A 24,341-nucleotide genomic window follows, 5' to 3' on the forward strand; every position below is an offset into this window, starting at 1 on the left:
CTCCCGCTATCCTAGTCAGTGCTGTTGTGTCCTTGGCCACCGGCTCCCAGGGCTACCCACACTAGTTTAAATGTAGCTTAAAGATGTAGATAATGGGTGTCCCTATATACAGCGCTTTGAGTCTCTCGAGAAAAGCACTATATAAATATAATTCACTTCAAAATATGACATGCTGTAATGCAGTGTTTCTCAACCATAGGACTGGTACCCCCAAGAAGGCCGCCAAAAATATGTTCCTCAGCTGAGGTCCGTATGGGCGGTTCTCAGTTGTAATGCACTTTTCCACCACTTGTGGCAGTAATGACAATCTCAAACAAAAAAATTCTGAAGCTAAAATGGTAAGAGTTTCTTGAGTGCAAAAAATATGACTAAAGTGCTGAAGCTGTATTTTCATTTGCACTTAATTTTTATTGACAGTTTATTTAAGTAACAGTTATAATTAGTTATTGATTTAATTATAAAGTATTTATTTTAGCACTGCATAATTGTAAAGTTTTTTTTTTTAAATCAGTTGTTATGATTGTCTTCTTTTGCGGTATATTTGATTAGTTTTTTTTTTAATTAGCCTGATCTTATCTTTGCTGATAATCTTTGTGATTAGCACATGGTTTCATATCATTTGACATAGTCTGTCCTGTTGAACTGGTATATAATTATTGAACAGGATTCAATATAGAGCAAGGATACCAATTCAGTATTAATATTTGTTTGTGGCCCAGCTCCTGCTGTAATACATATAAAATATAAATAAGATAATATAACACACACACGCAGTTTCTAAACACAATCATTCAACCGGGGAAAATAAAAGTTATTCGATGATCTGCTGTGTAATATGGAACTGTTTTACTTTAAGCCATTTCATGCTTGATATTGTTAAATTAAACCAAAAACTAATTTATTTAGATATTCATCAAATTAAAAATTACCCCATAAAGCTAAATATACATACAATTTGCATATTCTTGACTAATAATAAGCCATAACAAACACAATACAAAAAGGATCCGTGATATTTAAAAAAAAAAAAATGTATATATACTTTGAAAAAACTGCGATAGAGTAAAATACTAATATCATATATATATATATATATATATATGTATATATATGTATATATATATCTTGATTGGATTATCCAGAGAATAGTGCTCGATACCGTGGTAGAGCGCAATATGTAGGTGTGGGAAAAATCACAAGACTACTTCATCTCTACAGAACTGTTTCATGAGGGGTTCCCTCAATCAGGAGATTTTAATGGAAGCATTCACATACAATGGTTTATATAGGGCACAGAGTGGGTGGGTACAGGCAGGCGTAGGGGCGTGGTGATTGGCTCATGTGTTAGCTAAGCGGTGTTTCCGTCTGTGGCGGCATGTTGAAATGATTTCACTGCGCTTGTTGAGGGATGATAGATCTGGATGATATATAATAAACATTTTCTCTTTTAAGCACAGGTTGCATCTTTTTTTACCACTGTTGTAAGGTGTGCTGGATGCAAGAATTTGCCATGTTATTGAATATTCAACATTATTATCTTTGAGGTTCCAAATGTGTTTGCTGAGTTCTGTAGAATTCCGCAAAGTCTGGTTTCTAAAGGAGGCGTTGTGATTATTCCATCTTGTTTTGAACGCGACTTCGGTTAATCCTACGTACGTGTCGGATGTGTTAATGTCCTTGCGTGTTACCTTTGCTTGGTAAACGACTGATGTCTGTAAGCACCCTCCGTTGAGAGGGCAATCAGGTTTCTTGCGACAGTTACATTCCTTATTGGTTTCAGAGTCGTTTAGTCTGGGGGTGGGCAGTCCTTTTGCAATTGCTTTGTTGTGATTTGAAATTATTTGTTGTATGTTATTCATACAGCTGTAGCTCAATTTAATGTTGTTCTTGTTGAATATTTTTCTTAGGGTGTTGCTTTTGGGGAAGTGTTTGTCGATCAGAGAGAGGAACTTGTGGCCGATGTTGGTTGAGACGTTTTTGCTGAATGGCGGATTGTACCAGATGATGTTGTTTCGTTTTCTGCTCTTTTTTGGTTGGTTTCCTGGAGTGGGTTCATAGGTGAGGGTGAAGTTGTATCCGCTTTCATCAAGTGCTTTCTGGTACGGGGGGGTTGCTTGGTCGAATTCAGCTTTGCTAGATGACAGCATCGATAGCCTTTTATTAATTCCGGTAGGTATTCTTTTCGTGATGGTGGGTGGGTGGTTGCTGTCATGGTGCACGTATTGGAGTGTTGTGTTGGGTTTCGTGAATGGTTGGTAGCTGTTATTTCTCAGGTTGAAAGTGACGTCGAGGAAGTTGACGGTTTGCTTGTTGGCTTCAATCGTGATCCGTAGGCCGTTTTCTTTGAAGATTTGGCAGATGCGCTTCTTGGTGTTCTCGCTGCTCCTTGGCGAGGCGCGGCACACTGCCAGTCCGTCATCACGGTAAATACCAAGGTTCAGGTTGAGGCTAGCAAGCTGTACGTAGGATTAACCGGAGGAGCGTTCAAAACAAGATGGAATAATCACAACGCCTCCTTTAGAAACCAGACTTTGCACAATTCTACAGAACTCAGCAAACACATGCGGAATTCTACAGAACTCAGCAAACACATTTGGAACCTCAAAGACAATAATGTTGAATATTCAATAACATGGCAAATTCTTGCATCCAGCACACCTTACAACAGTGGTAATAAAAGATGCAACCTATGCTTAAAAGAGAAACTCTTTATTATATATCATCCAGATCTATCATCCCTCAACAAGCGCAGTGAAATCATTTCAACACGCCGCCACAGACGGAAACACCTCCTAGGTAACACATGAGCCAATCACCACGCCCCTACGCCTGCCTGTACCCACCCACTCTGTTTCCCATATAAACCATTGTATGTGAATGCTTCCATTAAAATCTCCTGATGATTGAGGGAACCCCTCATGAAACAGTTCTGTGGAGATGAAGTAGTCTTGTGATTTTTCCCACACCTACATATATATATATATATATATATATTTTTTTTTTTTTTTTTTTTTTTTTTTAAATAAATGTAAAAATATCGACCCAAAAAATATTATATATATACACAATATAATGGAAAACTGAACATTTGAAGCGCAAAGTGACCAGGCATGACTGCACTATTATTGTCAAAGTGATTCCTTTATTCATACTTCTTGTTGAAATTCCATCCATCCATCATCTTCCGCTCATCCGAGGTCGGGTCGCGGGGGCAACAGCCTAAGCAGGGAAACCCAGACTTCCCTCTCCCCAGCCACCTCGTCTAGCTCTTCCCGGGGGATCCCGAGGCGTTCCCAGGCCAGCCGGGAGACATAGTCTTCCCAATGTGTCCTGGGTTTCCCCCGTGGCCTCCTACCGGTCGGACGTGCCCTAAACACCTCCCTAGGGAGGCGTTCGGGTGGCATCCTGACCAGATGCCCGAACCACCTCATCTGGCTCCTCTCGATGTGGAGGAGCAGCTCCTTTACTTTGAGTCCCTCCCGGATGGCAGAGCTTCTCACCCTATCTCTAAGGGAGAGCCCCGCCACCCGGCGGAGGAAACTCATTTCGGCCGCTTGTACCCGTGATCTTATCCTTTCGGTCATGACCCAAAGCTCATGACCATAGGTGAGGATGGGAACGTAGATCGACCGGTAAATTGAGAGCTTTGCCTTCCGGCTCAGCTCCTTCTTCACCACAACGGATCGGTACAACGTCCGCATTACTGAAGACGCCGCACCGATCCGCCTGTTGATCTCACGATCCACTCTTCCCTCACTCGTGAACAAGACTCCTAGGTACTTGAACTCCTCCACTTGGGGCAGGGTTTCCTCCCCAACCCGGAGATGGCATTCCACCCTTTTCCGGGCGAAAACCATGGACTCGGACTTGGAGGTGCTGATTCTCATTCCGGTCGCTTCACACTCTGCTGCGAACCGATCCAGCGAGAGCTGAAGATCCCGGTCAGATGAAGCCATCAGGACCACATCATCTGCAAAAAGCAGAGACCTAATTCTGCGGTTACCAAACCGGAACCCCTCAACGCCTTGACTGCGCCTAGAAATTCTGTCCATCAATCAATCAATCAATCAATGTTTACTTATATAGCCCTAAATCACTAGTGTCTCAAAGGGCTGCACAAACCACCACGACGTCCTCGGTAGGCCCACATAAGGGCAAGGAAAACTCACACCCAGTGGGACGTCAGTGACAATGATGACTATGAGAACCTTAGAGAGAACAGAATCGGTGACAAAGGACAGCCTTGGCGGAGTCCAACCCTCACTGGAAATGTGTTCGACTTACTGCCGGCAATGCGGACCAAGCTCTGGCACTGATCGTACAAGGAACGGACCGCCACAATAAGACAGTCCGATACCCCATACTCTCTGAGCACTCCCCACAGGACTTCCCGAGGGACACGGTCGAATGCCTTCTCCAAGTTGTTGAAATTCATGCCTTCAAAAAATAATTATTTAATTTTACGTACGGTTGACGGTAGGAGGCCACGGGGAAGACCCAGGACACGTTGGGAAGACTATGTCTCCCGGCTGGCCTGTGAACGCCTCGGGATCCCCCGGAAAGAGCTGGACGAAGTGGCTGGGGAGAGGGAAATCTGGGCTTCTCTGCTTAGGCTGCTGCCCCCGCGATCTAACCTTGAATAAGCAGAAAAAGAGGGATGGATGTATGGTGTTCTAAATCAGTGGTTCTCAAATGGGGGTACGCGTACCCCTGGGGGTACTTGAAGGTATGCCAAGGGGTACGTGAGATGTTTTAAGAATATTCTAAAAATAGCAACAATTCAAAAATCCTTTATAAATATATTTATTGAATAATACTTAAACAAAATACGAATGTAAGTTCATAAACTGTGAAAAGAAATGCAACAAGCTGGATTTTTTGTGGACATATGTTCCATAAATATTGATGTTAAAAATACCTTCTTTTTGTGAAGAAATGTTTCGAATTAAGTTAATGACTCCAGATGGATCTCTAATACAATCCCCAAAGAGGGCCCTTTAAGTTGATTATTATTTCTATGTGTAGAAATCTTTATTTATAATTGAAGCACCTGTTTTATTTTTCAACAAGTTTTTAATTATTTTTATATTTTTTTTCTCCAAATAGTTCAAGAAACACCACTACAAATGAGCAATATTTTTTCACTGTACAATTTAATAAATCAGAAACTGATGACATACTTTTACTTATTTTACGTATTTTACTTATTTATCTGTTTCTTTCAACCAAAAATGCTTTGCTCTGATTAGGGGTTACTTGAATTAAAAAAATGTTCACGGGGGATCATGGCCGGCTCTACGCAGGGGCAAGAGGGGGCGGAGCCCCCTTAAATAAATGTCTTGCCCCCTCAAATCAAAATTTGAGAAAGTAAATTTCAATAAACTCACAAAATTACTACATTACAAGTTGACAAAATTATCTGCACTAGCGGAAAAATCAGCCGAAAAAGGGACACACACGATATAGTAGTGTCGGCTTCCCTCTCATTCCTCCCTCCGCTGTGCGTGTATTCAACATTCCACATTCCACAGGCTACCCAGCAGACACACACCCGCACACACCCCTCAGCCCTTAGTAAACATCCAATCACTGTTGCAGTATGAAAGTAAAAGAAAAGGAAAGGTTGTCTACATTTATCATATACTTGTTAGGATGGGTGTATTTGTGTAGACTTATCTGTCATAAACACGTTTATCGTCGCGGACTTTCGGTGCTACACAGTTCGTTTTTTTTTTTTTTTTTTTTTTTTTTTTACAACTTGAGAGAGCAGTGACATCGTAGGCTCTGAGCAGCAGTGGTTTGGAAGGCAGAGAGCCTCCGCTGTCCCTGTAACAAGCTACAAGTCATTTATGATGCTGTTAATGATGGTAAAAATGAAACATAAGGTATAAATCCTGCTTAGCAGTCCTCCTCTGCTGTCCTCTGTTCAGAGCGGAGTCCCTAGCAACGGCCCGTTTTACTAAGCAACGGTCTGGCAATCGACTGCTGGAATTTTTTTTCTGTTGTTTTTCTTGTAATTCTACATAGTCAACCTTTAATGTTTCAATCTACATTTTTTAATAAACAAATTATAAGTTTTATTTGATATGACCAAGACACCTAAAAACAAAAACACTGCCATTTTCACCAATTTACAAGCAAGTGGGCAGCACACATACATTGAAGTGAATGAATTTTGTGCCCAGATGAGTGCCCATGTTCTGTTTTATAAATTAGTTTGAGATTATTTTTTATCATTATTCATCAGTCTACTTTTCAGTTTTGTAAATATTGACTGTAGTGTGTGAAGTCCTACTTTGGGTCAAAATTTATTTGAGAGTTAGGCCATCCAGTTACGATAAATGTTATGTTGTTGGTAGATAAAATCTGGATGAAGGATGTTTTCCATCCATCCATCCAACCATCTTCTTCCGCTTATCCGAGGTCAGGTCGCGGGTGCAACAGCCTAAGCAGGGAAACCCAGACTTCCCTCTCCCCAGCCACTTCGTCTAGCTCTTCCCGGGGGATCCCGAGGCGTTCCCAGGCCAGCCGGGAGACATAGTCTTCCCAACGTGAAGGATGTTTTATTTTATTTTATTCATTTATTTTTATTTTTATTTTTCAGTTTCCCCCCCTGAGGGATTGCCACCTAATTGTGGTCAGGGGGTTTGCGTGCCTCAGTGACCGTAAGAACAATACCAGCAGGAACTTAGTCTTCAGGTGGGACACCCAAGTTGGACAGGTCTGAAGGTAGAGGCCTGACAAAGTGCAATCCACTACTGCAGGTTGAAGTTGGACACATAGCTAAAGACCCATTTCAATGAAGAAAGCATCGTTACTATAAGCACAGAAAAAAAAGTGCTGGAGCATGATGTGTACACATGACGCCCCCTTCACATTTCTGACTGCCCCCCTCATATAAACATGCCTAGAACCGCCCCTGCGGGGCATACATCACTGAAAAAAGGTTGAGAACCACTGTTCTAAACTGTCAGGAAAGTTTGTTGTTTTTATTTCCCATCAAATAAATGTACCAAGAGGAAAAAGGTGATGATAACCATAGAACCATGAATGTAATATTTTACTTTGGCTGCTGAGATCCAATTATCAATATCAATCAGACACATTATTCCAAGTACAGTACAATATACATAACTTGAGAAATACATGTAGCTTGCCAAAAAACTCTAAAATGTTTTGTATTTATATTTTTTCTATCCGACCTGAATTTTGCAAGCATGTTCAAATGTCGCTTGTACAATTAATATGATACGAAAAATATTTTGAGGGGAAAAGTACTGCATTTGGATGATCCACTGTGGACAGCAGCCTGTTGTAATGTCTAGTTTGTTCACAAGAGGGCGCCCTAATCTATTTGTACAGTAGCAGTCACAGCGGACTACTCATAATAGAGCAGTGGTTCTCAACCTTTTTTCAGTGATGTACCCCCTGTGAACATTTTTTTAATTCAAGTACCCCCTAATCAGAGCAAAGCATTTTTGGTTAAAAACAAAAGATAAAGAAGTAAAATACAGCACTATGTCATCAGTTTCTGATTTATTAAATTGCATAAAAGTGCAAAATATTTCTCATTTGCAGTGGTCTTTCTTGAACTATTTGGAAAAAAAGATATAAAAATAACTAAAAATCAGTTTCTGATTTATTAAATTGCATAAAAGTGCAAAATATTGCTCATTTGCAGTGGTCTTTCTTGAAATATTTGGAAAAAAAATAACTAAAAACTTGTTGAAAAATAAACAAGTGATTCAATTATAAATAAAGATTTCTACACATAGAAATAATCATCGACTTAAAGTCCCCTTTTTGGGGATTGTAATAGAGATCCATCTGGATTCATGAACTCAATTCTAAACATTTCTTCACAAAAAAAGAACTTCAATATTTATAGAACATTTCCAAAAAATATCTAGCTGTCAACACTGAATATTGCATTGTTGTATTTTTTCACAGTTTATGAACTTACATTCATATTTTGTTGAAGTATTATTCAATAAATATATTTATAAAGGATTTTTGAATTGTTGCTATTTTTAGAATATTTTTTAAAAATCTCACGTACCCCTTGGCATACCTTCAGGTACCCCCAGGGGTACGCGTACTCCCATTTGAGAACCACTGTAATAGACCAGGGGTCAGGAACCTTTTTGGCTGAGAGAGCCATGGAAGCCAAATAGTTTAAAATGTATTTTCGTGAGAATACTTTTTTTTTTTTAACACTGAATACAACTAAATGTCTGCATATTTATGTAAAACCAACATTAGGGTATAACACGTCTGTTATTCTTTTTAATAACATTTTTATTCTGAAGCAAACTAATAATGAATAAACTACTTCTTACCATTATTGACTTCTTGAACAGGTGCGGTATAAAACGGATGGATGGATAAAAATGCATGAGATTTTTTTTATATTTGGAACGTTATTTTTAACACTGATTACCAGTGGGACTATTCATTACCCGATTGGTACCGGCCCGCAGAAGAATTTTGTATTAATTTTTATTAAAAACAAAAAATAAATAAATAAAAACATTTTTTTTTTAATTAAATCAACATAAAAAACACAATATACACTTACAATTAGTGCACCAACCACAACAACCTCCCTTTTTCATGACAAAGAAAAAAAATGAAAATAAATTATTAAGCGTTGACCGGTCCGCGGATACAAAAAGGTTGGGGACCACTGAGCTAATGATGCAGTCATCAAAAGAGCCACATCTGGCTCTAGAGCCATGGGTTCCTACCCCTGTAATAGAGGAAGATAACTATTGCTTCCTATTGCGGAAATTGTTCCCAAAATGAGGCCATTTACGCAAAAAAAAAAAAAAATCTGCAGCAATTGTGTGTGGCGTTTCACACACTTTTGTACACTTTGTTGTGTTCGTTCTAACTAAAGGCTTATACTCTCATTCAGGAAGTAGCGTGAATTGATTAACGTGGACCCCAACTTGAACGAGTTGAAAAACTTATTCGGGTGTTACCATTTAGTGGTCAATTGTACGATATATGTGCTAAACGTTTCAATCAACCAAAAGCCGTGTCACGTGTGCAAGGTGGCGTAACGACAGAACGTCGCCCTGCGGCTGCGAGAAATGAGCAGACAGGAAGAAAGCTGACATGCTGCATCAGTCGGTTTCCCGTCTACCTTTCAAAATAAAAGGCTTCATTTTGTTCCCGACTATTATTATTATTATTATTATTATTATTATTAGCTGGAGCCTATCCCAGCTGGCTGACGAATCACACCGATGGACTGTATGAGTGAACACACTCACACTTTGGCAGTAATTAAACAAAAAAAAAGCGCTCTCTTCGTGCTGGGTTCATGTTGCGACACGCTGCGGCCTCCATAGACCATCGTCATCGTCCTCCTCCACCTCGCCATCTTTGGCAGCGGAGGTAATGACAGGTTCTGAAGAGAAATGTTACACCGCTGCAAAGAACACAAGAGCAAGCCCCGCCTCCTCCTCTTCAGTCCTCAGTTTAATCTCACTCTGACCATATATGGTAGGGAATTAAGCGCAAAGCTGATTGGTGGAGAAACAACCCCTCGGCCCCTCTTGTTTATTATATATATCAGGGATCAGCAACCTTTTTGAAACCAAGAGCTACTTCCTGGGTCCTGATTAATGCGAAGGGCTACCAGTTTGATACACACTTAAATAAATTGCCAGAAATAGCCAATTTGCTCTCTAATAACTCTGTTATTATTAATAATTTATGATATTTATCTTTGTGGAAAAACCGATCATCTTAAGGATTTCTCACAATAAATATATATTTTCGATGACATGTTTTAAATAGGTTAAAATCCAATCTGCACTTTGTTAGAACATATAACAAATTGGACCATTATTTCTTCTAAATTTTCCAGAACAAAAATTTTAAAAGAAATTCAAAAGACGTTGAAATGTGATTTAAATTTGATTCTACAGATTTTCTAGATTTGCCAGAATAATTTTTTTGAATTTTAATCATAATAAGTTTGAAGAAATATTTCACAAATATTCCTCGTCGAAAAAACAGAAGCCAAAATGAAGAATTAAATTAAAATTTATTTATTATTCTTTACAATTGAAAATAAATACATTTACTTGAACATTGATTTAAATTGTCAGAAAAGAAGAGGAAGCAATTTAATTGGGAAAAAAGTATATGTGTTTAAAAATCCTAAAATCATTTTTAAGGTTGTATTTTTTTCTCTAAAATTGTCTTTCTGAAAGTTATAAGAAGCAAAGTAAAAATATAAAATGATTTATTCAAACAAGTGAAGACCAAGTCTTTAAGATATTTTTCTTGGATTTTCAAATTCTATTTGAGTTTTGTCTCTCTTAGAACTAAAAATGTCCAGCAAAGCGAGACCAGCTTGCTAGTAAATAAATAACATTAAAAAAATAGAGGCAGCTCACTGGTAAGTGCTGCTATTTGAGCTATTTTTAGAACAGGCCAGCGGGCGACTCATCTGGTCCTTACAGGCTACCTGGTGCCCGCGGGCACCGCGTTGGTGACCCCTGATGCATATGATTAATTTTTTATTTTTCCTCACTATTTCAATTATGGCTTAATGTGTATTAATTTGAATGTTTACGATGTGTTTGACTACTTAAATGTGTTGATTCTTTACGGATAGTCTCCAATTTCCTCCCACCCTGCTCTAGTTGCAGGTACAGGCGAGTCTCTGCATTCCTGCACACCTTTCAGGACAGATCTGTACTGTAAACAACTCCCAGCAGATGAGGACTCGATTATGAATCAAATACTTTCAGATTGCTTAAGTTCTGCGATAAACATTTGGTGATATGTCACATATAATGGCGCGTTTGTTTTCTCAGTTATATATGTTGCACGTTAAAACTATAGTATAGTTGCAACACTTCCCTCAGGGTTTTTAAAGCGGTCATTAAACGCAGCACGTATTTCCCCCCCATACAGGGAATTGATATTAGTCATGTTCTCGGTTAGGTACAGTTGTGCATTAAAAACTACTGCGGTTGGAAAAAGCTGCAACACTCCACTCGTAGTTCATAAGCGGCCCTTGAACGCAACACCACTCCCCAAAGTAGGGGTTTGATTTTAGACATGTTTAATAGTGCGTCTGCGGGATTTGGTGAAGTACAGTTGTAATAAAAAGCACCATAATTTTTTTTAAATATATATTTTGGAAATACATATCATTTGACAAATAAATATGTATGAAACATTGTGGGCAAATGTAAAGTGAATTATATTTATATAGCACTTTTTCTCTAGTGACTCAAAGCACTTTACATAGTGAAGCCCAATATTTAATTTGCATTTAAACCAGTATGGTTGGCACTGGGAGCAGCTGGGCAGTGAATAGGATGGCGGAAGCGGGAATCGAACCTGGAACCCTCAAGTTGCTGGCCCGGCCACTCTACCAATCGAGCTAAGATTGAAAAGTTTTAAAATACAAATGATTTGACTTTTTAAAAGGACCATTAAAGTACTGTATTTGAAAATAGCTGCTTTACTTCACGCAGGTGGTTTATAAGTGGTCCATGAAGGCAACACCCTTACATTATTGTATGTTTAATGGTGCGTTTGTGGTTATCATTTATGGAAAATTGCAGTGAAAGGACTGGAGCCTATCAATTAACAGATTTATTATTCTTTACAAATTGATATTTTTTAAAAATACATGTGATTTGACTATTTAAAAACACACAATAAAACTACTGTAGTTGGAAATAATTGCAACACTCCCCTCGACTTTACAAACGGTCCATGAACGCAACACACCTACCCCAAAAAGATGATCATCATATTCAGTGGTGCAGTTGTGGTTTTTGGTTATGTACAATTGCATTCAAAGGACCGGAGCTTATCAACATATATATTATTTTTTGTAAATTTGTATTTTTTATATACACATTTGACTATTCAAAAAAAAAAAAATACCTTAGTTGGAAATAGCTGCATCACTTCACTTAAACTTTACAAGCTGTCTTTGAAAGCAGCATACCTCAACCGAAAAAGGGGTTTGATATTAGTTATATTTAATGGTGCGTTTGTGATTTTTAGTTATGTGCAAGTGCATTAAAAATATCCACAATTTTTAAATTGAAAGTGTGGAAATACATATTATTTGACAATTAAGAATGAATCATCTGTGCAAATTTGGACTAACAATAAAAAAAAAACGTGTTAAAATACTATTTAAAAAAACACACATTAAAAGTACTTTAGTTGGAAATAGTTGCAACATTTCACACAGGCATTACAAGCAATACTTAAATGCAACATACCTACCTAAAAAGGGGTTTAATCCTTGTCATGGTGCATTTTTGGTTTTTGGTTATTGGCATTTGCAGTCAAAGGGCTGCAGCTGATCAATTAACTAATGTATTCTGTATGAATGTATTTTTTTTTTATACATATTTTACTATTAAAACAACAGACATTGAAACTACTGTGATTTACAAGCAGCCATTGAACCTGAGCAAAAAAGGGGTTTGATACAGTCATGTGTAGGGTGCTGTCAAAGGGCTGGAGCCTGTCAACACATCCATTATTCTTCATAAATATATATATTTTTTAATACATAATATTAAAAAAAAAAAAAAAGCACACAATGCAGTTGGAAATAGTTGCAACACTTCAGGTGGGGGATTTACAAGTGGTCTTATCCACCCCAAAAATGGGTTTGATTTTTATGTTGTAATTGGGTTTTCCAGATATGAACAAACATTTTTAAATTGAATGTTTGAAAAATTACCATGCATTGAATAATGTGGACTCTAACTTAAACAAGTTGAAAAACTTATTGGGGTGTTACCATTTAGTGGTCAATTGTACGGAATATGTACTGTACTGTGCAATCTACTAATACAAGTTTCAATCAATCAATCAATCAATCAATCAATATATCAATCAATCAATCAATCAATCAAAAACAATATGGTTCACTCATCGTTTCAAAAGCTGCCAATAATTACCACTGACATTATTGTAGTTGGGGCAGCACGGTGCTCGGTGGAAGAGGGGTTAGTGCATCTGCCTCACAATACAAAGGTCCTGAGCAGTCTTGGGTTCAATCCCAGGCTCGGGATCTTTCTGTGTGGAGTTTGCATGTTCTCCCCGTGACTGTGTGGGTTCCTTCTGGGTAGTCCGACTTCCTCCCACCTCCAAAGACATGCACCTGGGGAAAGGTTGACATGGCAACACTAAATTGGCCCTGGTGTGTGAATGTGAGTGTGAATGTCGGGGCCAACACATATAGACCTACTCAGTGGCCTAGTGGTTAGAGTGTCTGCCCTGAGATCGGTAGGTTGGGAGTTCAAACCCCGGCCGAGTCGTACCATCCATCCATCCATCCATCATCTTCCGCTTATCCGAGGTCGGGTCGCGGGGGCAGCAGTCTAAGCAGGGAAGCCCAGACTTCCCTCTCACCAGCCACTTCGTCTAGCTCTTCCCGAGGCGTTCCCAGGCCAGCCAGGAGACATAGTCTTCCCAACGTGTCCTGGGTCTTCCCCGTGGCCTCCTGCCGACTGGACGTGCCCTAAACACCTCCCTAGGGAGGCGTTCGGGTGGCATCCTGACCAGATGCCCGAACCACCTCATCTGGCTGCTCTCGATGTGGAGAAGCAGCGGCTTTACTTTGAGTTCCTCCCGGATGGCAGAGCTTCTCACCCTATCTCTAAGGGAGAGCCCCGCCACCCGGCGGAGGAAACTCATTTCGGCCGCTTGTACCCGTGATCTTATCCTTTCGGTCATGACCCAAAGCTCATGACCATAGGTGAGGATGGGAACGTAGATCGACCGGTAAATTGAGAGCTTTGCCTTCCGGCTTAGCTCCTTCTTCCCCACAACGGGTCGATACAACGTTTGCATTACTGAAGACGCCGCACCGATCCGCCTGTCGATCTCACGATCCACTCTTCCCCCACTCGTGAACAAGACTCCTAGGTACTTGAACTCCTCCACTTTTTTATTTTTTTTTTTATAGCCGAGTCATACCAAAGACTATAAAAAAAAATGGGACCCATTGCTTCCCTGCTTGGCACTCAGCATTAAGGGTTGGAATTGGGGTTTAAATCACCATAAATGATTCACCATAAGTGCTGCCCACTGCTCCCCTCACCTCCCAGGAGGTGATCAGGGGATGGGTCAAATGTCGACAACAAATTTCACCACACCTAGTGTGTGTGTGACAATCACTTTAACTTTAGACAGACAGCATTCACACTCACATTCACACACTAGGGCCAATTTAGTGTTGCCAATCAACCTATCCCCAGGTGCATGTCTTTGGAAGTGGGAAGAAGCCGGAGTACCCGGAGGGAACCCACGCATTCACGGGGAGAACATGCAAACTCCACACAGAAAGATCCCGAGCCTGAGATTGAACTCAGGACTGCAGGACTTTCGTATTGTGAGGCAGACGCACTAACCCCTCTTCCACCGTGAAGCCTGAACGTTACATATCTTCCCAAAATCACCATAAATGATACCCGGGCGCGGCACCGCTGCTGCCCACTGCTCCCCTCACCTCCCAGGGGGTGATCAAGGGATGGGTCAAATGCAGAGGACACATTTCACCACACCTAGTGTGTGTGTGACAATCATTGGTACTTTAACTTTAACTTTAAATGGGGTTTGATGTCAGGTTTATGGTGCGTTTGGGGTTTTCAGTTATGCACAGTCGCGGTCAAAGAGCAGGAGCCTATCAAAGTTTAAACATACATACATTTTACAAGGATGGTTAAATAATTTTTCAGCACAACTGAATCTGATAAGATGATTTTATTTGTATTTTTCAAACATCAAAACTACTGTAGTTGGAAACAGTTGCAACACATCACTCGGAGTGTACAGGCGGTCCTTGAACGCAACTCAAAAGAGGAAGAAAAGATAGCGGCGAGAAAGGGGGCGTGCCTTTCAATTTACCTGCGGGAAAAGAAAGCGGGCGGTTCAGAGGAGGCAGAGCGTCCGTCCTGAGAGCACGCAAACTCCTCGGAGCGAAGAAGAATCCTTTCCAACCCCGCTTTGGCTTCCTCCAACGCGGTCACGAATACGCCGAGTCTCGCTCACCTCCAGAGCCTCTTCTTCCTCCTCCAGTGGCTGAAATACCAGGTGCGTCTCATTGGTTGCTCGTTTATCACACATATAGTCAAGTTCGGAAAACAAAAAGTCACAGCAATTTTTTTTTTTTTTTTACATTTTAAAGCACTTAAATATGTCTTAGGTGCCTTTAAAGTCCGCGCATGCTCACTTGGCTCGCCAATTTAAAAAATGCCCATTGCAGGAGTTGCTAAGATGCTAACAGAGAATCACCCCCAATAAACCTTTATGACATTAATTTGGAGTATTCCAACCATTCCCGCCTCCTTTTCCTTCCACATAAAAGCTTCAAAGACATTGAAGAGACAATACTTGGTTGTGACGTCGTTTAAATTGAGGCTTTCATGTTATCAGGGCTGGTGGGCTAATATTGTTAAAAAGTCATAAAGTCGGCAAACACGCAGCGAAGAGAAAATATCCGCTTTCAAAATGTATGTTTGCATCTCAGGTACGTTCACACTTGTCTTATTTAACTTTTACTCCTAAAAAATAAGGAATATGTGTTCATTGGTAGCAGTAGGAGGCGTTAGATTGTGATCACGAGTCTTGTACTTTATCTCTTTATTCTTAAATTCGGAACATTTGTTTCATGCAAATTTTATTTTTATTTTTATTTTTTTGCTTTTAATTCAAAAAGTGCTATACAGATTAAATTTGACATGACCAATGACCGGCGGCAAAATAATAAAAAAAAATACATACAAAAAAAAAATGCCACAAGTTATCAAAGTAAAACTAGATTTGGTTTTATAAAATCTAAGATCAACTATGAGGCGTTTTTTTCTTTTAAATATATTTAACTGCAAAACTCATTTTGACCCTACTTTTTCATGGCACTGTTTTAAATTTGATGAAAATATTCTCAGGATTCAGCCATAGTTTTTTGCTGGAACAAAAAATGATAAAAAAAAAAAAATAAGTTAAATCGTGTACCGTTTCATCCCTGAACTGGACTGGATAGTTTTAAATGAGGTTATTACAAACAACTTAAAGTGAAGCGTCTCAAAATTGCTCCCGCCCTTCCTTCTTTTGCACCTCTGTTGATAAAACCTTATCATTAAAGTTGAGTTAAAGTATCAATAATTGTCACACACTCACTAGGTGTGGTGAAATTTGGAGCAGTGAGCAGCAGCGGTAGCTGCGCCTGGGATTCATAAAGTACCAATCATTGTCTCACACACACACACTAGGTGTGGCGAAATTAGGAGCAGTGAGCTGCAGCTGTGGCCACGCCCGGGAATCATTTTTGGTGATTTAACCCCCAATTCCGACCCTTGATGCCGGGGTTTGAACTCATGACCTACCGATCTCAGGGCGGATACTCTAACCACAAGGCCACTGATATGTGATGGTTTAATACAGGGGTCACCAACACGGTGCCCGCGGGCACCAGGTAGCCCGTAAGGACCAGATGAGTCGCCCGCTGGCCTGTTCTAAAAATAGCTCAAATAGCAGCACTGACCAGTGAGCTGCCTCTATTTTTTATATTTTATTTATTTACTAGCAAGCTGGTCTCGCTTTGTTGGACATTTTTAAGTCTAAGAGAGACAAAACTCGAATAGAATTTGAAAATCCAAGAAAATATTTTAAAGACTTGGTACTCGTTTAAATGAATTCATTTATTTTTTTACTTTGCTTCTTATAACTTTCAGTAAGACGATTTTAGAGAAAAAATACAACCTTAAAAATTATTTTAGGATTTTTAAACACATATCTTTTTACCTTTTTAAATTCCTTCCTCTTCTTTCCTGACAATTAAAATCAATGTTCAAGAATTTTTTTTATTTTTTATTGTAAAGGATTATAAATACATTTTAATTCAAATCTTCATTTTAGCTTCTGTTTTTTCGACGAAGAATATTTGTGAAATATTTCTTCAAACTTATTATGATTAAAATTCAAAACAGTTATTCTGGCAAATCTAGAAAATCTGTAGAATCAAATTTAAATCTTATTTCAAAGTCTTTTGAATTTCTTTAAAAAAAATATTTCTGGAAAATCTAGAAGAAATAATTATTTGTCTTTGTTGGAAATCTAGCTTGGTCCAATTTGTTATATATTATAACAAAGTGCAGATTGGATTTTTAACCTATTTAAAACATGTCATCAAAATTCTAAAATTAATCCTGATCAGGAAAAATTACCAATGATGTTCCATAAATTATTTTTTGTTTTTCAAAAAGATTCGAATTAGCTAGTTTATCTCCATTTTTTTCGGTTGAATTTTTAATTGTAAAGAGTCGAAATTGAAGATAAACTGTTTTAAAATTTTATTTTCATTTTTTTCGTGTTTTCTCCTCTTTTAAACCGTTCAATTAAGTGTTTTTTTTCATCATTCTCTACAAAAAAACGTCCGTAAAAGGTAAAAAAATGTACAACGGAATGACAGACAAATACCCATTTTTTTTATATATATATAGATTTATTTATTAAAGGTAAATTGAGCAAATTGGCCATTTTTGGCAATTTATTTAAGTGAATGAAACTGGTAGCCCTTCACATTAATCAGTACCCAAGAAGTAGCTCTTTGTTTCAAAAATATTGGTGACCCCTGGTTTAATATATATAAATTGAGAGGATATTTTTAAATCCAATTTTAATGTGAAACCAACCTTTTTATCTGGGTATTTTTAGTGGTGTTCGAATCAGCCTCAGTCTATGATGATGAAAAATCGCAAGTAAACAAGTTTTTGGATGACATTTTGCTTTTGACAAGTACCCTGTAAATGTTTTAAATAGGGCCTCATTGTATCAACCACTTTCTGCGAGGATCTCAAAATATTACTATATCTACTTATTCCTCCTACTTTGACCTCTTGATATTGTGTTGTTCCCTGAAGGCAACACCTAATCAATAAGTGCAATCATAGCAGTGTTAGCTTTTCACTTGATGTGCTCATGTGCATTCTTCACACCAGATGCTGACCTCAGCTCATTTTCTGCTAGATTCCTGAACTTTGTGATGCACAATCAAGTGAAAACCTGCTCATCCCCCCTTTTTCTTCACTAATTATTAATGCACCTGACTGCTTAACAAACTTAGGAGGGACACTTATGACATTATCTCTTGTCTTTTCACACATGCATTTCCCATCATGCATCAAATACATGACTGAAGTCAAACAGTTACCTACTTTCTTTTGATCGGACACATTAAACATGTAAAATGTTATTGCCAAGAAATAACTATTTTTGGTTACATCACTCTGAACCCAATGATGGGGAAACTTATTTTTTGTATTTTTTCTTTTATCTGTCCTGGCATCAGTGTGTTAACATTAATACATTTTTGTTGGACTAAATCCACACCTCAAAAATACTTTTTTAAATGTCTTTGGTATCAATAGAAATATATTTCATCAATTTGATCCTAACTGCTCTGCTGTTTGATTTGCCCAAATTTTGGGACACTTTTTTTACGACTTGTCACTGGCGTCTCTGAGTGACAGGAAGAAATTGTTTGCGTGTATAAATCTTTAGACCCTGTATTATAAGGACGTTTAAAAAAATAAAATTTTTAAAAATATTTTAATCATTATGGTATACAATTAAAGGCCTACTGAAATGAGATTTTCTCATTTAAACAGGGATAGCAGGTCCATTCTGTGTCATACTTGATCATTTCGCAATATTGCCATATTTTTGCTGAAAGGATTTAGTAGAGAACATCAACGATAAAGTTCACAACTTTTGGTCGCTAATAATAAAGCCTGGCCTGTACCTGAAATAGCAGACGATGTGCGCGTGACGTCACGGGTTGTAGGGCTCCTCACATTGTTTATAATCATAGCCTCCAGCAGCGAGAGCTATTTGGACCGAAAAAAGCGACAATTTCCCCTTTAATTTCAGCGAAGATGAAAGATTTGTGGATGAGGAAAGTTAGAGTGAGGCAGAAAAGAAAAGGCGGCGGCAGTGGGATCGTTTCAGATGTAATTAGACACATTTACTAGGATAATTCTGGAATATCCCTTATCTGCTTATTGTTTTAATAGTGTTTTAGTCAGATTGTAAAGTCTTACCTGAAAGTCGGATGGCTGCGGTGAACGTCAGTGTCTCTTAGAGAAACCGAGGAGCCAAGATCACAGCTGCCTTTTTGAGCTGCAGGAGGAGGTCGTATAATCCACTGACGTCTCCGGTAAGAGCCGACTTAATATCACCATTTTCCCATCCAAAAACTTGGTGGTTGACGTCGAGAAACATGTTCGCTTGACCGCTCTGTGTTAAAGCTTCACAACAAAGAAACATCGACAGTGTTTCGGTGCTAAAGGCAGCTGCAATCCACCGCTTTCCACCAACAGCATTATTCTTTATAGTCTCCATTATTATTTGAACAAATTGCAAAAGATTCAGCAACACAGATGTCCAAATTACTATGTAATTATGCGATGAAAAGAGACGACTTTTAGCGGTGTGTGGTGCTAGGCTAATATGTCCCCTCCAACCTGAGACGTCACAAACACCTCATCATATGTGTCAACATTCCGCGACGTTTTCAAAAAGAAACTCCGCGGGAAATTTAAAATTGTAATTTAGTAAACTAAACCGGCCGTATTGGGTTGTGTTCCAATATTAAGATTTTATCATTGATATATAAACTATCAGACAGCGTGGTGGGTTTCAGTAGACCTTTAATATTTTTTACCTGAAATACATCAAGTTTCATAGTTGTGATCTTGCCCCCAAACATATGCTCAGAGCTTCCATTTTGACAAAAATACAACTTTTTCCCCTTCCATTACGATATCAATATAGGGGGCCTTGAGTATTGGCCAATACCTATATTAAACTGATACGTTATTAGCGGTAATTATTATTTTGTAATAAGCATTATTTGATACTTGTTTACAATGACCGTATGTCTTTGACTACAATATTACTAAATTAAGGTAACTTATTACATCTGCCTGGCTTGTTTGCTATTGTTTGCTTAGCTGATGTGTAGCTGCTACCTTTTGATAGTTTAGCCCTATGGCCTTTTAAACTCTCCTTTTTGTGATTGCTTCACTAAAATGCAAGAAGACCGCGGGCGAACTACAACGTGTCTAAAGTACTTTTACAAAGCAGATGACTCCATGCTCATGCAGCCAAGAAGTAGAGTTGCTGAGGTGGATAGATAGTGGAGACTTTTATCTAGGGTGTGGCTGAAGGAAGGCATAATGACATTTCTTTTCTTGCCCGGGCCTGTTGCTTCCCGACATTCCTCACTACAAAGCATCCACATCCATCGGGACTTTGGAGATACTTTCCCCCCCCCCTCTTACGTTTTCTTTTTCTCGGCAGCGGAGTTGCCTAACCAATAAATATATGGTGACTTTGGGGAATTGGTGAGAACAGTGAATAGTCAGAATTTGTGGTATTCTGTTCTGTCCGAGATTGTTTTGCGATACGTGCATCTTTCCATCCTGGACGGTTGTAAAATGTGCTTTTTCCGTCATGCGTCGTCGGACAGTGCGCTTTTCCCTTCGTGCGTCGTCGGACAGTGCGCTTTTCCCTTCGTGCGTTGTCGGACAGTGCGCTTTTCCCTTTGTGCGTCGTCGGACAGTGCGCTTTTCCCTTTGTGCGTCGTCGGACAGTGCGCTTTTCCCTTTGTGCGTCGTCGGACAGTGCGCTTTTCCCTTTGTGCGTCGTCGGACAGTGCGCTTTTCCCTTTGTGCGTCGTCGGACAGTGCGCTTTTCCCTTTGTGTGTCGTCGGACAGTGCGCTTTTCCCTTTGTGCGTCGTCGGACAGTGCGCTTTTCCCTTTGTGCGTCGTCGGACAGTGCGCTTTTCCCTTTGTGCGTCGTCGGACAGTGCGCTTTTCCCTTTGTGCGTCGTCGGACAGTGCGCTTTTCCCTTTGTGCGTCGTCGGACAGTGCGCTTTTCCCTTTGTGCGTCGTCGGACAGTGCGCTTTTCCCTTTGTGCGTCGTCGGACAGTGCGCTTTTCCCTTGGTGCGTCGTCGGACAGTGCGCTTTTCCCTTGGTGCGTCGTCGGACAGTGCGCTTTTCCCTTGGTGCGTCGTCGGACAGTGCGCTTTTCCCTTGGTGCGTCGTCGGACAGTGCGCTTTTCCCTTGGTGCGTCGTCGGACAGTGCGCTTTTCCCGTCGTGCGCCGTCGGGAAATGTAGTTATGTGCTCAGAAATACACTATTTGTTTTTGTCTGGCTCTTGGCCATTACAAAAATGGCCAAGAGCCACAATGCTCTATACATGCATGCTGTTAGAAGCGTGCATGTATAGAGCGGAACCTCCTGCGGTCAAGGTCCTACCAAAGTATTCTGAAAGAATATGACTCTAAAACCAGAGTTTGATGAGCCAGTGTCACACATGTGGTGTTCAACAAGACCTGTAATGCGCATCAAAGGGTTTGTGCTGCGTTTAGCTTTCTCTTTAGATGTATTCATATTTGTTGTCAGTTTTAATGTGGATCCATTTGTTTAACATTTTTGATGACTTACTGGCTATTAAGTTGCTGCGCCCCTGCACCATCAAAGACGTAATATTAAAAGTTACGGACACTCCAAACAATTCAAATTGCATAATTTTTTTTATTAGTTCATTCAACAATTAGTCAAAGCAATGGATCATAAATCACAGCTTTTTTTTGTAGTCGATTGATTTGTTTTAATGTGGTCACACTATGCAAAACCAACTTTGTTATGCTTTGTAGAAGTTTAGCCTATGAGCTTTGCCTGAGTCCACCATTTTTATGCAGTTTTTGTAGTCCAACATACCTTTCTTCTATTTCTATCCTCTTGTTGTGGGGCAGACTGGCTCCTATATGCACATACATGCTAGAATTCTCAGCTGTTGCCATTTCTAACACAAAGTAGCCTATAGTTCCAACTTGTACCCGTCAGCGAACTCCACAAAACGGCGTATGCTGAGGAGACGGTCAGAAAGCGGCTTGAAGATGCTCTTTAAAACATAATCTGTGTAACAAAGAACAACCATTACATGTTATGTAGACCAGTGTCTTTCAACCTTTTTTGAGCCAAGGCACATTTTTTGCGTTGAAAAAATCTGGAGGCACACCATCAACAGAAATCTTTAAAAAAACGAAACTAAATTGACAATAAAAAGTCGTCGCATTTGTTGGATATGACTTTAAACCATAACCAACCACGTATCACTATAGCTCTTGCTGTAGTCACGCCGTGACTTATTTTTTTTTTGCTGTTTTCCTGAGTGTAGTGTTTTAGTTCTTTTTCTTGCGCTCCTATTTTGGTGGCTTTTTCTCTTTTTGTAGTATTTTCCTGTAGCCGTTTCGTGTCTTCCTTTGAGCGATATTCCCCACATCTACTTTGTTTTAGCAAACAAGAATATTTCAGTTTTTATCCTTCTTTGTTGGGACATTGTTGATTGTCATGTTCAGAAGTACATTGCTCCACAGTAAGTCTTTGCTGTCGTCCAGCATTCTGTTTTTGTTTACTTTGTAGCCAGTTCAGTTTGTTTCGTTCTGCATAGCCTTCTCTAAGCTTCAGAGCCTTTTCTTAGGGGCACTCACTTTTTTTTATTTTTGGTTAAAGCATTTGATACCTTTTTGACCTTCACATTGCCTCCCGTGGTTTCCGACATCTACAAAGCAATTGTATTACATGGTTACTCTGCTTAGCTCTAAACACCGACACTCAACAACAACACATACTTTGCAGACTATAATTACTGGTATGAAAAAATATTTTTAACCCAAATAGGTGAAATTTGAAATCTCCCACGGCACACCAGACTGTATCTCACGGCACAGTGGTTGAAAAACACTGATGTAGACCACAGGGAAGTGTTTTGAAAGGCGACACATGTTCACCCTTTTTAAAACAGCGGGTTCAGAGTCGAGAAGTTAGCTTATGCAAACATACATGATAGTCGTGTGAAAAATTAAATACAATAAAAATACTATTGATGCTCATCACAACTTAAAAGGAGCCATTATGGCCTGCCCAAGTACACATGAGCTATTAAATAAACATGATATGTTTAAAAGCACTGTTGACATCCTCGCCACAAATTTGGCAAGCCCTCAAAGGCGATGACAGTAATCGGCGCCACCTTAAATGTTGCTTCCCGTTATGCGATCTGTCAGCGCAGTTGCGCAAAATATCCCAAGCTGATTTCTGTGAAGTCATTGGTGAGTTGAAAAGTGATCCGCTGGTTGTATTTTCCCTACTGTACATTTTTAATACATGCTCTACCTGGCTGCAGCATTAGGTAAATGCTGTATTTATAAAAAAATAATGTTTCTTTATGGAAATTACTGATTGACACAAAGCGTTATGTTTGGCTGCCGTTTGCAAAGGAGAGCACTCTTTCTAATATTACTCATACACCCCGGCATTTTTCACATTACATCACCAAGCTGAGCACAGTTATCTGTGTTGAAATGTAAATTTTTTGCACAACTCTTCTAGTGAATGTCAATAGATTGTATTGCTTTGCCTAATATTGCAGATTTAGATGTATGCACCAGTGAGTCTCAGTGGTACGCCAAGTAATCATTTGCTTTAACTACAGTGTTTTGTTTTCCTATATTCAAACTGTGTAATGTTGCAGTAGCAAAAAATATTAAATATTTGTTTGAATAAAACTTCTGCCTTGTTTTTAATGAATACTAAGGCCTACTATGCTTCTGTTTTTTAATTTTGGTCATAGTGGTACTTTGAGATCCTAGCAAAAAATATTAAATATTTGTTTAAATAAAACTTCTGCCTTGTTTTTAATAAATACTAAGGCCTACTACGCTTCTGTTTTTTAATGTTGGTCATAGTGGTACTTTGAGATCCAAGTTTTTTCTGAGGTGGTATTTGGTGAAAAACTATTGTAAACCATGTGATGAGATACATTGTGGTGTTTTTCATCCACTGTACCGGGGCACACCAGTGTGCCGTGAGATAGTCTGGTGTGCCGTGGGAGATTATCAAATTTCACCTATTTGGGTTAAAAATATTTTTTTCAAACCAGTAATTATAGTCAGCAAATTATGTGTTGAGTGTCTGTGTTATCTAGAGCTCAGCAGAGTAACCATGTAATACAATTGCTTTGTAGATGTCGGAAACCACGGGAGGCAACGTGCAGATCAAAAGATATCTAATGCTTTAACCAAAAATAAACGAAAGGTGAGAGCCCCTAAGAAAAGGCATTGAAGCTTAGCGAAGGCTATGCAGAACGAAATTAAAACTGAACTGGCTACAAAGTAAACAAAAACAGAATGCTGGACAACAGCAAAGACTTACTGTGGAGCAATGTACATCCGAACATGACATGACAATCAACAATGTCCCCA

At 39.2% G+C, this 24,341-nt stretch overlaps 1 protein-coding gene across 1 annotated transcript in view; it reads left to right on the forward strand.

Annotated features, from left to right (window-relative positions):
- Positions 1-14,919: 14,919 nt before the first annotated feature.
- Positions 14,920-24,341, forward strand: part of LOC133559677 (myosin-9-like) — a 59,528-nt gene continuing 50,106 nt past the window's right edge. The window contains exon 1 of the mRNA XM_061911670.1: positions 14,920-15,096. The gene's annotated coding sequence lies outside the window, so the exon portion shown is untranslated. The remainder of the gene's footprint in view (positions 15,097-24,341) is intronic.

The sequence above is a fragment of the Nerophis ophidion genome, linkage group LG01 (genome assembly GCF_033978795.1).
Source record: "Nerophis ophidion isolate RoL-2023_Sa linkage group LG01, RoL_Noph_v1.0, whole genome shotgun sequence".
Taxonomy (NCBI): domain Eukaryota; kingdom Metazoa; phylum Chordata; class Actinopteri; order Syngnathiformes; family Syngnathidae; genus Nerophis; species Nerophis ophidion.